At 39.8% G+C, this 10,330-nt stretch overlaps 1 protein-coding gene across 1 annotated transcript in view; it reads left to right on the top strand.

Moving 5' to 3' along the window:
* The window catches only part of PCDH7 (protocadherin 7), a gene marked incomplete at its 5' end in the record, with an annotated part of 501,653 nt that overhangs the window by 100,574 nt on the left and 390,749 nt on the right, over positions 1-10,330 (top strand). The window lies entirely within an intron of this gene.

Genomic DNA, 10,330 nt, shown 5'->3' with positions numbered 1-10,330 from the left:
TGGTATCACTGTATTCACTTGGTTTTCCTTCTCCATTGCTGACGACATTGTCTCAGTCGGCTACGCTGGTTCTAATAGATGTCTAAGTCTCATAGTGCCTCCGGGATTTTGTTTTTATGTGTCACCTCCCAGGCTTCTCCCCTGGGCTTCATCCTCAGTACCGGTACTCACTGGCCTAGTACCGGTACTCACTGGCCTAGTACCGGTACTCACTGGCCTAGTACCAGTACTCACTGGCCTTTCCCAAGATACAGGCTGTGCCTCACAGAGATCCCATGGTTGGTTCTGGTGCCAGGTTCTCCTTAGCTCTGTCACATACTGACTGTTGGACTAGGGCAGATAATTGAATCTCTGCATTGTATTTATTTTACAATAGAATGACAATAGTAATGGAACTGATTCATTAGCATTTGAGAAGGATTAAAGAAAAAATATGAAAGTGTTTAGAGGGCCAACAGGTTAGGGTGGCTGGAATCCACATGGCAAACTATGTGGTTGCAATCCCAAGCTCAGTTGCTTGAAAAACATGCCAACTTGTGTGTGTGTGAGCCAAGAATCCCAAGAGGAGAATGAAAGAGTAGGGATTGCTGTGTGGCCATCCACTCTAGCAGGTGCTTTTTTACTTTCTCTCTCTCTTTCTCTTTCTCTTTTCAGTGAGCACACATATTCTAACCAAATTAAAATTTAAAATTAAAGTGCTTAGAAGGAACTTGACATGGAATAAGTGCTCACTAAATGGTAACTATTATTGTTCTCACAAAGCAAAAACAAAACCATTGGTTTTCCCCTCAAATATCTCAATTTGCTCTTTCCTTAAACATTTCTCATATGAATACATACTATTGACACCTACCGAGTTGGTTCAGGTCAAAAATTTAGAGGTCATCTTATGCTCGTTTCTCTTACATACTACCCTGTTCCACCAGTGATTTCTATGATCTTTTTGTCAAAAACCTATGCCAAATCTGACTACTTTTCAGTCTCTCTTCTTCTGAATCACAGTCAAACCATCAACATTTCTGTGTGTCTGATTGTACTAAGCTCCTTACAATACATTTTCCACGGAGCGATCTCTCTAATGTGTAAACGCAATATGTCCTTCCACTACTTAAAATTCACTATTGGCTTTCCATTACAATGAGAATAAAATCCAGTCTTCCAAAGTGGTCTACATGCTGTTCTGAGGGGGTATCAGTTTGCCTCTGGGACCTCAGTCCTGGTGACTCTTAGCATTATTCAGTAAATCAGACCCACTCTGACTATTTACATCTGTCACTAAAACATGCCAAAAGATTTCCTATTTCAAAGCCTTTGACCTTGAATTCTTTCTCCTTGGAACATCTGCGCCCCTCAGGTCTTCATATGTCTGCCTCCCCTTCATCATTTCAATCTCAGTTCACAAGTCAGATCCTCACCGAGCCTTGCCTGCTCACTTTCTGTCATGATACTTTTCTATTTTCTGTAGCACTTCCTAGGATCAGCAATCTCTGTTCTGCCCTAGAGTGCCCACGTGAATCGCATCTAAATCTGTAAAAATATGAAAAGACCGATGATAGAGTTTCATTTGTTTTATCTGATTATTTACATTTTGGTCATCTGATTTCTTAAATTTTATTGTTATGTATATTTACTCATATACTTTATGATTAAGTGATACACTGCTGTCTTCTTACGCATTAGGCATTTTGGAGTCTCCCGCTGTTCCCTTGATATTGTAAAACTTGACGTGAATAAAATAAGACTTGCTTAGGATCTGGGCTTTTCATGAAAACTACCTTTATTGGAAAAATTGAGTTACTATCCTTTTGCTATATGTAAGAGCTCTGAAGGAACGGCTAGAATGACTTATGGTTTGTGTTTAAGCCTTGAAGTCTTTCACTTCTATCATGACTTGCTTTTTAATAAGGTTACTATATTAGAAAATTCTAATAATTTTAACAATTCCCCCAAATGAAATTAAATACAAACAAAAACAAGGCATTGTCTTTCTCATGCTCATTTTCCATTTGAGCAAAGCAATGCATGTATTTCTCATTCTGAAGCATCTATCTATCTATCTATCTATCATCTATCTATATATATATATTTATCTAAGGACCCACTTGTTGTAATAAGTATCACTTGAGATCAAGAAATTGAATGGAGGCATGTTCAGGGATTACTGTTTTAAGGTACAGTAATACAAGTATGACAGGTATGAATATACTGCATCATGAAACTTCCACTACAAAAATAGAATAGATTCTGGGAACCAGCAGTTAGCGTAATGGCTATGTCGCTGGACTCCCACGTAGTCGACCGTGGTTCGCGTCTCAGACCCGGTGGCTTAAAACTCACGCTGGATGCGGGTGCGTGCATGCCCAAGATCCCGAGAGGAGAATGGAGGAGAAGGTATTGCGGCGTGACCATCCCCCCTGGGGGGTGATTTCTTGCTTTCTGTCTCTCTGTCTCTCTCTGTCTGTCTGGTGAGCGCATGCGCCCTATAGCAAAAACCTCTCCAAAAAAAAGAAAAAATAGAATAGATTCTTATTCATCCAATGTAAAGATAATGTCACATTTGCAATCCAACCAGCTCTTAATAATCCCTAGCAATTGAATATAAAATTAGGCTTTCAATATGTAAGAGTTTCTATATATAAGACCCCAAATATTGTATTCTTAATTCTGATTGCATTCTTTTTTTTTTTGGTAGAGGTTTATGCCTTAGGGCAGATGCACTTGCCAGACAGAGAAACAAAGACAGTGAGAGGGAGAGTGGGAAATTATTTCCCAGGAGAATGGCCATGCTGCAATCCTTTCTTCTCCATTCTCTTCCTGGGATTTTGGGCACACATGCTCACGTCCCCAGCATGAGTTTCAAGCCACTGGGTCTGGGACTCAAACTGCAGTGGGCCATGTGAGAGTCCAGCAATGTAAGCGCTACACCATCTACTGGTGCCTGGGTTGCATTTTTAAGTATAGGCTGGGACAAAGCATTTTGATGAAATGTTACACTCCTCAGCCTAACCCTAATATACACTGCCACAGTCAACATGGATTTGTAAAAAATGGAAATTCGGTGATATTGGCCTACTTTCAAACTTCCAAGTGATAGACAGGGTTAGGAAAAAGGCTTTCTGACCTGGAGTATTTTGTAATCCCAAAGCGAGATGCTTAATTCACACTTACATTTATGGAGATTCACAGAAACAAGAGGTCTCAACCCAGGTTCATTTCACGGAGGAGTGACAACATATGCAGTCACAGTGGGCCGTCTGGAGAATCTACGGTGAGTGACATGGGCGTCTTCTTTTCTTAGCTGCTGTAGGAGGGAGAGGTGGGCATGTACCCACACCTCTGTGTTGGTGGCAGCAGATGACTGACACCCAAACGTGTAGAAAGACTGTTGAGTGGATAGAAGAGATGCCAGTACTGACTAAATGATCAAACAGATTGAAAACGTGTTCAATCCAACTATCAATAGAGTATTCACATAGCTGACAAATTTCAAATATCACAGAGAAGCCATTAGATACGGCATTTTCTAGTCTAAAATAGCCAGTAGTTGTAAGAGCTCTAAGGGACAGCTTATGTATTGTTTTTCCATAGGGTGTATGTGCTCACCAGAGAGAGATAGGGGAAGGGAAAGAAAAAAAATTACTCCCCATTAGGGATGGCCACTCCACTGTACCTTCTCCATCCTCCTTTGGGGATGTTGGGTATGCATGCACATGCACCCAGAGTGATTTTCAAGTCACCAGGTAAGGGATTCAAACCCTGTTGACGGTGTGTGAATCCAGTCTCTTAACCTCCAAGCCAACTTCTGGCCTCTGGATTTTAAATAAGGTATCTGAATAACGTTTTGCTCCTTTATTGATAAATAAATCCAAAAATCTCCTATGAGGGGGCATCTTGTTCAAATCTCCATTTTCTTTCTCTTTTATTTTGTTTAATTTTTTTCTTCAGGATAACTTAGGCACAGTTCCTAAAAGAACACCATTTGGCCACTTTCCATCTGGCATCCTTTCCGTCTTATTTTCACTGAAAAGTGTGGTGTCTAGTTTTTAAATGCCATTTCTGAGTAAATTCAGCTTTCAGTTCAACCCTGCTCCTCCCCCCTATTTTTCATCCTCCCCTCAATTTTCATAAGCGGTTACCTCTTTTTTGTGTGGGGAAAAAAATAAATACAACTCCAAGTTTTAACTGGGTAGAATCAGATAAAAACAAATTGTAGAAATAGGGGCGTACTAATTTCTAGTAATCTGTTGTATGCTTTAGCGTACAAATGTGTCATGTGAAAAGTTCCGTCTGTGCAGAAGAATTGAGTTTTTTACACACAGATAATTAGAAAATTGTCAAGACATATGTTGCTTTTACAAACGGTTTTGTATTTATTGTTTTGCAGATGATACAAAAAATTATCATGGTGCCGAATTATGAAAACCCTCCCAACTTAGAGGTCTTCATCAGTGACTAATTGCAACTATTTGTAACCCACTCTAAAAGCAAATGAAGCACCCATCTGGTAATTCTATTGATGGCTTCTATATTAAAATGGCAATTGGCCCTCAAAATGAAAATATGCAATTATGAAATATTCATATTTACGTCACTATGGAAAAGCTTACAAATACATCTGCCAAAATAGGGTTTATCATTTCTTTTCTCATTCTCTGTCAAGCTTATAGCCTTTTAAACAACCACACTGGATTAATGATTAACTGTGTAGTTGCATATATTCCACAAACTGAAAAATTAAAGCAATTTTTTGAATAAATCAAAGCAAAAAATAAACTTTCATAATTATTAAGGTAGCATTATGAAATCCCTTCCCTCTCTATAGTTCTCTGTGCTACTCACTGTAAATGCATAGGCATGGGGCCAGCAGGTGGCATGGTAGTTATGGTGCTGAATTCCCACATGGTTGACCATAGTTCCAGTCCTGGTCTGGCAGCTTGAGAGTCATGCTGGGTGGATATGCATGCGTGCCCAAAATCCTGAGAAGGGAATGGAGGAGAAGGGATTGTGGCATGCTCATTTTCCTGGGGGTTGATTTCTCACTTTCCTTCTCTGTCTGTCTATCTGTCTGTCTGTCTGTCTGTCTCTCTCTCTCTCTCTCTCTCTCTCTCTGGTAAGCTCACATGCCCTATGGCAAAAACAAAACAAAACAAAACTAAAATAATAGGTTCGAATATCAAGGTCTCTCCACTAAAAAGGGAAAAAGAGAAGCACAGATTTTGCTCTTTGTATTTTGGAATGCTAACCTTGAGCAAACACTGCATCTCTCTGAGTCAGTTTCCATGGTGGCCAAATCTGAAACATTTCTTTATCAGTCTTTATATGCTGTTAGGAAGAATTAAGGAAAGAAAAGATGTGAAAATGTTTTGTAAAGTAAGCCCCTCCCAGGACACAGAGGTAGTCACGATCACGCAGGCTTCTGAGACAGGACGATCTTAATGGTCCACCTGAAGGCTAGAGTATGTTCTCTCTTAGAAGAAGTGATGTGTATATTTGCTGCAGCCCTGCCTCATTCCTAAGATTTGGGGACATCTGGAACCAGCAGATGGCCTAACAGTTATGTTTCTGGACTCCCATGTAGTTGACCACAGTTTAGTCCCGGACCCAGTGGCTTAAAACTCATGCCAGGCGTGTGTGCGTGCATGCCCAAGATCCCAAGAGGAGAATGGAGGAGAAGGGATTGAGGCATGGACATACCCGGGGGGTTGATTTCTCGCTTTCTGTCACCCTGTCTCTCTCTGTCTCTCTGATTAGCACACACATCCTGTAGCAAAAATCTCTAAAAAAATAAATATGAAAAAAAAAGAAGAAGCTTTGGGGAAATTGACTGCCCTGCATCTACCCTTGTCTAGAGTTCCTGAGACCCTCTAAGGGAGGTGTCTGTTCTCTTGCTGACTTTCTGCCTTAATGCCCTAGTGAACCCCCAGAACAGGTTGTTCCGTGGTCATCATCTCTAACGCAGACGGTACCCGGGTTCTAGTGCCTTGTCTGAGGTGAGCCCATCTCGCGCCTATCTGCCTTTGTGCATGCTAGAGAGCAAATTCTCCTTTTCCTCTTGCTAAGTCTTCCTCGTTCTTTGACACCAGGTCAATTTGGTAAGATGATAGGTGGTTTGAAATGTGTTCCTTTCTATTTCACTCTTTTGGGGTTCTCTTTCATGGATTTTATAATTAAAAATAACAGCTGAAGATTTCATTCGCAAAAACTTGAAGTATCTAACTCAAAACTCGAACGAGATTAGGAGTTTCTCTCATATGTTGCACAGATGTTCATCTCTCATCATAATTATTTGAATGTGCTATAACAGACGGTTTATGTGTTTCACTAAGGATCTTCCGTGACATACAGTTCTTTATGTCTGCTACTACATCCGTGATAGGCCTTTATTACATATCAGCTGAATGAATGAATGAAAGGCTAGACAAATATTTCATTTTAGCTCAGTAAATAGACATAACGCAACATTTAAATAGCTAGTGGTTAGGTCTGCATTGAATATAGTATCTTTTTTTTTTTTTTGAGAGATTTTCACTGTAGGGCGCGTGCGCTCGCCAGACAGACAGAGAGAGACATAGAGACAGAAAGCGAGAAATCACCCCCCAGGGGGGATGGTCACGCCGCAATCCCTTCTCCTCCATTCTCCTCTTGGGATCCTGGGCACGCACGCACACGCGCCCGGCGTGAGTTTTAAGCCACCGGGTCCGGGACACGAACCGCGGTCGACTACGTGGGAGTCCAGCGACATAGCCATTACGCTAACTGCTGGTTCCCTTGAATATAGTATCTTGAATCTAAGTTCTTAGTTAATTTTGCGCCTTTGCACCCACAGGAAATAAATGAGAAAAAAATCATCATAATGGATAACCTTATGATAAATAAGTACATGATGAAAGCACTCATAAGTTATGATTTTTTTTGATAATTTCTCATTTTTTTTCATTTTGTTTTGGTACTATATGAAGTATTTTCATGTGAGGTTTCTCCCTACACCTTACAGATTCAAGTAGAGGGGCTATGTGCAATAACAGGACACAGCTCAGGAAATCTAATGGTAACTCTGTGGAATGGGTCATTTCTATTAACAGCTATTTGTCCTTTTCATGTCAAAACTGAGGTTCAGACAACTGGATGGATTTGCATGACAATTAGAGGTTTCCAACATTCCTCTCATGTGGAAGGAAACGGTACCCTCCACTGAAAAGTATTTCCTCTAGGGTGACAGTCAGTGGCATCTGGTGTGACTTGGCAAAGATAAGCACAAGTTTATTCCCTTGGATTCAACAGACGTTTAGTATAGACCAAATAATTTATGAATCTCTAGACCCAGAAAGTGAATAAGGCCTTGGCTTTTTTGGAGAAGTCACAGTAAGTTTAAGGAGGCAAAGCTTAATTACCTATGAGGAAAGGGTGAAATTTTAATTAGCAGTATGCCATACATATTTCTTAGGGGCTACTCTTTGTTAGACACTGTGCTGCGTGCTGATAAAACACTATGGAACAAGGAAGTGCAGCATATTTAACCTTGACATTGGAGGGGGTGCTGGGTAGGACCATCTTTTATTTATTTATTTATTTATTTTTGGAGCAGTTTTTGCTATAGGGTGCAGGCACTCGCCAGAAAGACAGAGAGAGACAGAGAGACAGAAAGTGAAAAATCACCCACTCCCCAGGGGGATGGCCATGCTGCAATCCCTTCTCCTCCATTTTCCTCTCAGGATCTTGTGCACACACACGCACACACACGCCCAGTGTGAGTTTAAGCCACAGGGTCCGGGACTTGAACTGCAGTTGACTACATGGGAGTCCAGCGACATAGCCATTACACTAACTGCTGGTCCTAAGGAGCAGGGCCATCTTTTCATGAGCACGGTAGATACAGTGCACTGCATCTACAGTACCTTTAGGTCTAGGTCAATGTTTTTAATCCTTTTCATATCAGAAGAAAATCAAAGATTTTCATGGCCACATAAAATGTTTCCTATGTAAAGATAATATGTTTATCTGTGTGACCCATAGCCATAAAATATAACTTATTGTGCTTTTAATAATGGCAGTGTCTCACAAAGGCAAAACAATCCACATTGTGACTTTCTGTTTCTGGACAGAGGTGAAAGTATGTGAAAGAGATGTTATATAACAGGGGCTGCTTCCCTATTCTAAGAATGGGAATAAAATACCTGCTCCTGAATCTTTAAGGTTTTCTAGAATTCATGGGACCAGCAGATGGCATAAATGTTACGTCTCTGGACTCCCACATAGTGGACTATGGTTCGAGTACCAGACCTGGCAGCTTAAAATTCACCCTGGGCATGTGTGCATATGTGCCCAAAATCCTGCGAGGAGAATGAAGAAGAGGGATTATGGCATGGCCATCACTCCTGGGGGGGGTGATTTCTCACTCTCTGTCTCTCGGTCTCTACCGTAAGCACATGCGACCTTTAGCAAAAAAAAAATCTGTCTCTTAAAAAATTATTTTTTTGAGAATTAAAGCTTTACAACTGGACTTTTATTTATGTATTTACTTATTTTCATTGTGATTTCTTCTTAACCTATAATCCTACATCTTTGTGGAGAACGGTATGGTTTTCCCAAGCACACATGCAGCGTGTCGTAATCAAATCGAGGACAAGGACATATTCAACTTTTTCAGACATTGACCATTATGTTACGCAGTGCACATTTGATAATAGTTCTACTAGCCTCTTTAAGGAAGCAAAATGGCGTAAATAAGTTTATCTTTGTAAAACTTTCCATTTTCCGACCCATGTAATATATTTGAGACTAGGGTACTGTAGTTTGGAAACTACCCTCAAGCCCAAAACTCTTTACTTGCCAAGAATGATAAATGTATCACTGTTTTTTTTTTTTATTATTATTCCCCTGTACACATTTAAAAAATACTTGCCTAGGAATAAAGCATTTTGAGATTATATTTAAAGTAATGTAATCATTTTGAGGCTCAGAAATTAACTCAGGGTGAGAAGAATGCTCTAGTCAAAATAAAAAATTCTTATGTACATGTTATAAAAACTCACAAATAATAAGCTTTCCTTCCCTTCTCTAGTAAATTCAAAATTTATATTCTACAGTAGCTAATAACACAATTCATACCAATCACTTCTGCTAAACTGTTTACAAAAACAGCAAAAACTTCATTCTAGTATATATTATTGTATATATGATTATTTTAGTCCCTTCCACTTTAATCATCTTCTAAAAAGGTATGTTCTTTGCGTATTTTCTAAACTCTGTCCTCAGTTCTATCTTCTTTTCTTTTTCCTTCATCTAACAAAGGGAAAACATTTTTTGTGTAATTTGTTTAGTGAGAATAACATTAAGGCTACTTACATTTTTCCGGTTGTTTGTAGTGAAATCGTAGGTGAGTGGATGGATTTAATTTTTCAACGAAGTAAACATGTGCATATTAAATTCTCTGTCATAAATATAATCAAGCCTTTAATTAGAAAATGAAGGAAACATTATTCTAAGCATTATGAAGATATATTGGGTTTCTGGTGGCTAACTCATCTAGGTCAATGAGATAACTCATCCAGAATATGCCACAGTGTCTAATTCTACCCTGACTTGAAATTTTACACATCTGTCTTACTGAATCTATGAAAGTGCCATTGGAAAGGTTCTGCTCTTTTTATGGAATACCATAATCACAATCTCTGAAACGAAAGGATACCAGCTCCTCATGCGACCGAGTACTGGGGCCATGGGATATTACAATCTGTTTTACCTTTTTAAATAGGGACAGAAATCTTCTAGTTTTCAAAACACATGTTTTTTCATTTGTTTTATATTTATTTGCCATGCTAACCTTTTTACAGAGGAGGCGGACAAAAACATTAGTAAAAAGTGAACTGTTCATTTTGGCATGTTACTCACTGGGCAGTTTTGCAAGAATTTTGTCAATCCTTGCATCCCTTGAAATTACTGTTATCCATTTACTCAAGAAAATATTGCTTTAAGGGACCAGCAGTTAGCGAAATAGCTATGTCACCAGACTCCCATGTAGTCTAACGCGGTTCGAGTCCCAGACCCGGTAGCTTAAAACTCACGCTGAGTGTGTGTGCGTGCATGCCCAAGATCCCAAGAGGAGAATGGAGGAGATGGAATTGTGGCATGGCCATTGCCCCTGGGGTGTGATTTTTCACTTTCTGTCTCTCTGCCTCTGTCTGTCTGTCTGGCGAGCGCACACACCCTATAGCAAAAACCTCCCCCCCCCAAAAAAAATATATATATTGCAAAACATTGTACAAGTCTGAGACTGTAGGTATGTAAGTCACTATTCCCTTGGTCAAGAGGTTTTCACTCTGGCAGGGAA

The sequence above is a fragment of the Tupaia chinensis genome, unplaced genomic scaffold, assembly GCF_000334495.1.
Source record: "Tupaia chinensis unplaced genomic scaffold, TupChi_1.0 Scaffold000084_3, whole genome shotgun sequence".
NCBI classification, from domain to species: Eukaryota; Metazoa; Chordata; class Mammalia; order Scandentia; family Tupaiidae; genus Tupaia; species Tupaia belangeri.
Note: the sequence above shows the minus strand (reverse complement) of the source record. Positions and strands in the feature narration are given on the sequence as shown.